Source organism: Austrofundulus limnaeus, unplaced genomic scaffold (assembly GCF_001266775.1).
Source record: "Austrofundulus limnaeus strain Quisiro unplaced genomic scaffold, Austrofundulus_limnaeus-1.0 Scaffold522, whole genome shotgun sequence".
Taxonomy (NCBI): domain Eukaryota; kingdom Metazoa; phylum Chordata; class Actinopteri; order Cyprinodontiformes; family Rivulidae; genus Austrofundulus; species Austrofundulus limnaeus.
In genome coordinates, this window is record NW_013952924.1 from 200,674 (window position 1) to 205,003 (window position 4,330).

Consider the following 4,330-nt stretch of genomic DNA (forward strand, 5'->3'; position numbering starts at 1 on the left):
CCCCAATGGTAACAATGTCAATGTGTCAACTAGGAATCCTCTGTGTCTGGCGATTTTGACTGACTGACAGACAGATTCTCCAGTAACTGCTAACACTGTTGCTCCACTCATGATGCCAACACTTTTGCCCTTCGGTGTCTTTTTTTCTTTTTTTTTTTTTTACATACCCAGTACAAAATGCCCAGAACTAATACTGTGAGACAAGTATCAAATTGTTTATACTAGTATTGAATGTGTTACCGTTTACATTACAGTGAAAAGTTTGTCATTTCCATGTTAAATAAATKTAYACAAGTTGATAGAAAAATCTAACTTTTGTTTACATGTAAGATGCATTTATGTGTACATACAGTAGGTCACAGTCAGATAAACAAAAAGTTCTAAATAAGATGATACAGATAAAATACAAATATCTTGTTTGTGAGATGAAGGAATCCACTTCACTTAAACAAACGAGGGCTTATCAGCCATCTCTGCCAGCTTTAGAAGTTTACTGTATACTTACAGAAAAAAATGTTTTAAACGTAACCAGCTAAAGCCAGACAATCTAGGCTGGAGGACAGAGGTAATGAGACGTGACACTGCCTGGGGGAGAGAAAAGGAGGCCTAACAGATATAGGTAATCCCTCTCACCAAGCTAACACCCTCCTCCTCCTCCTCCTCCTCGTCTAATGAACACTGCAGGAAAGGATGCAACCGACACGTAAAACACAAAAACATAAGAATCAAAAAAGGTCATCATGCTTCCATGTGTAATTATGTTACGTAATTCAAAAAGTATGATTTCAGTTGATATACCATGTGGTATCTTCCAAACACACGTAAGCACACACATGGATRTCTAGATTTATGGCTAATTTATCACATTAAATCAGGAACAGATGATGATACAATAGTTCCGAAATTTGCACAACACAACTAAGATAAAAAGCCAAAAGTGTCTCAAGGATTACAGAACTGATCTGAAAGTCTACTCCCACAACATCATCAATAACAAAGACTTTTCTTCTTTATGCCTGAGAAAAATGTATAAAAAAATGACAATACTCCACACTAAAATGAAGTGACCAAACAGACACAGTTCCGCCAATAATAACCTAAATGAGGCAGTTGCAGCAGTTGAGACAGGAGATTAGGCAGGGTTTATATGACAGATTAAACTTGGGTTGAGCTGTCAGCAAAGGATCACACAACATGACTTGAATCAAAATCAATATAAGCCATCGGCGAGGGAGATAGTCTCAGTTTTCACTGTTTTTGTGAACTTTCTTGCCTTTATGGTGTCAGAGGTTATATGACGTTCTCTCAAATAAACAGTTTAGGAAATTATGTGTTGATCATAAACCTGATATAGTAACTAAACAGGGATTTTTAGGGGTAAGGGGCTTAAAAGGTTTGACTGAACGAGTGTTGAGTTGATCACAGAGAACCCTGGTTTAGTCTGCTGGTCTGGTCACCAGCCCCGTCATGACTCTGAACGGGATAGAGCTGGTTTGAAAAATGAATGAACGGATGAATTTTTCAGACATTTTTTTCATGGAAAAATAAAACCATAAAAGTAYTAATCAAGGGCGTCATTATTGTTCCCACTGGTTTTACCCCATTTCAAATGTTCAGCAGCAATCAAATCTATAAAAAACCTTAAGTAAAATACAAACTTATTGACATTTGTTTTTTTTTAAACATGTAGAAAAAAACATCCCAATTAAATACAATTTAGCTTTTAAAGTAGAAAATAACTGAGCAAGTGGTCACTATTGWACTTACTGTACCTGAATACACAAATAAATGTGTTAGCAACAACATCAACACATTTAATCAACTGATCTCATTTGTCTAAAATTTTTAAGTCTTCCAGAAGAGTAATTATTTCTCTGGATTAGASGTTATGTTTAAGTTCAGTCATTATTATTGTTTGCCAGCCAGCAGGAAAAGTGGGCAATAATGTAAATGCCTCTGTGTGTGTTTGATAGTCCATCTTTTTAGCAAAATATCCTATAAACGAGACAAATTTTAACAAAATTTTGGGAAAGTAATTGTTGGATGCTCATCTGTAACTCATTAACTTTTCAAATCAACTTGATTCAAGATGAACACCAAATCTAATCAACTTTCAAAATACAAAAATAGCTAAAAGTTTAAGCTAACATTTGGCGTGGAAGTAGCTGAACATCTTCGTGGACACTGAGCACCAACACTCTGTATTAGATMTTTGTTTAAAATTTTGGCATGCAAGTTGGTGGATAATATGTATTCCTCCAAGAAACGTCAMTACAATTGAAGTAATATTGTCATGCTTCATTTTGTTTTATTTTTTATTCAGTTAAAAGTTGGGAAACCTTAAATCCAGACACTTCAATCCCAAGCTTTCCCATGATGTATGTTTTGATTTTGTAAAGGTGGTCAGAACAAAGCGGAGGTTAAAATATTTCTAAGCAATTTGTTTTAATTTTACAGCAGACAACACTACCTGTTTCTGCCTTTGTCTTGAACACAATTTAAAAAACTGTGGAACATGTGAGTGGCCTTTTTTTTGAGGTCCTATCAACTTCAAACTTCAGCAGGCTGCTTTGAGGGGCTGGACCAAGAAGTCCAGAGATCAGGGGAGGTAAGACACCAAAGCAGGAATTAATRAGTATTATAGCATTAGGTAAAAATAAGACCCTGCGGATCCCTAAACAATTCCAGTAACACCTGTCAGATGATRAACCAAGACAGACGCTCTGCATAAGAAGCAAGTGGATAAAAAGGCTGTCTAAACTTCAATCTATTTTGAATAATTATGTTGCTTCAACTCACAAATTTACAATAAGCATTCAGTAATTTTATAATGTTGTTAAACTACTTCTGTGTGAGAAAATGACTGTGTTGAGTAACCAAACAATAATCATATTTAGATTATATCCATTTATTGCACCAACAATCAGTCTGTGGTGTAACTAAACAARTATCTTCTAAACATTTTCCTAGTAAAAAGCTGCATCACAATAAAGCTGGATTACWTTACTAGAAGTTTCTACATCTCTGCTTCAGTTTCAACCGATTCAGTCAGTAAACAACAGAGCAATCAATCCAGAGCGAGCTGTGATTTGCCGAGCTATTTTTTTTAAAAGCTTAAATTAGAGCTAACCAGCTATCTGTGAGCTTGTGTTTAAGCTGATCCCTCCAACAGTGAACATGATACYGTCTGGTTAGAGGGAGAAGCAAACTGATTCATCCGATACGTTTACCTGGAAAGATTATTTCATTACATGAAACCAGAATCGTTGGATAAGTGGAAGTTAAAAAAAAAATAAATTAAAAACACACAGATAGTGTTTAATTCATAGAGGACGGCTTACTTTGGTTTACAGGAATGTTTAATGAAGGTCAAATCAACAAATTAAATTATAAGCTCAACTAAATACAGGAACAATAATATTCAAGAAATACGTAGTATTTAGGAATGGCCCTATGTGAATTTACACACTATGTATTGTGATACTGTATTAGGGCCACTTAGAAGTTCTTGTTGTTCCCCTTTGACTTTAAAGTTGTATTGGTAATATTAAAGTCGAAATGTTGCAGAAAATTTTAAATCATCATCTTTTACAGAAAAAGCCGAAATGGGAAAAAATGTCTAAATTTGAATACTAAGCTGAAAGAAAATGAACCACACCGTTCTACTAAACCTGTCTGTATTTGTTTCTGTATTTGTTTCTATTGTATCTGATGGTTATGGATGTGCGTTCATTGAGTTAAATACACAATAATACACCCTAACATGCAGTACTAGCATTTAATTCATYATTAGGTGAATTCTTTAAGTTTCAATCATTCATAAAAATACTCAAACACATTCTGAGTTCAAAATATTCTCAAAATTTCTGGCAATGTCTGCACTCAAACCCTATTCTACTRCATCAGCAGCGTCATCATGAAGCTCTGTACTCTGTAGCTCAAAAYCAGTTCAAGCCATGATTTCTGGTTCTGCCAGAAGGTCCAAAATGGTTCACTAACATAAAGCTTGTCTTTGCTTTAACCATTAAAATGAAAATAATGTAGCCTTTTTTATTTTTGCAAAATACATAAAGTGGAACACAGTTGGGGTTTGGGAGATTAAACAAGTCAGTCAAGAGAGCCAGCTCAGTCCTGAGTGGACCACTCTCTGGACCAGGGGTGTCAAACTCATTTTCACTGAGGGCCACATGAGAGTTATGGTGGCCCTCGAAGGGCCAGTTGTAATCAACTTTGACTAAACAGTGTTTTAACACGTCCTCTTTTGAACACCGATAAGAACTAAGTGCACGACTGATTAAATCTGAAATAAATGCAGAAATATTAATAAAAG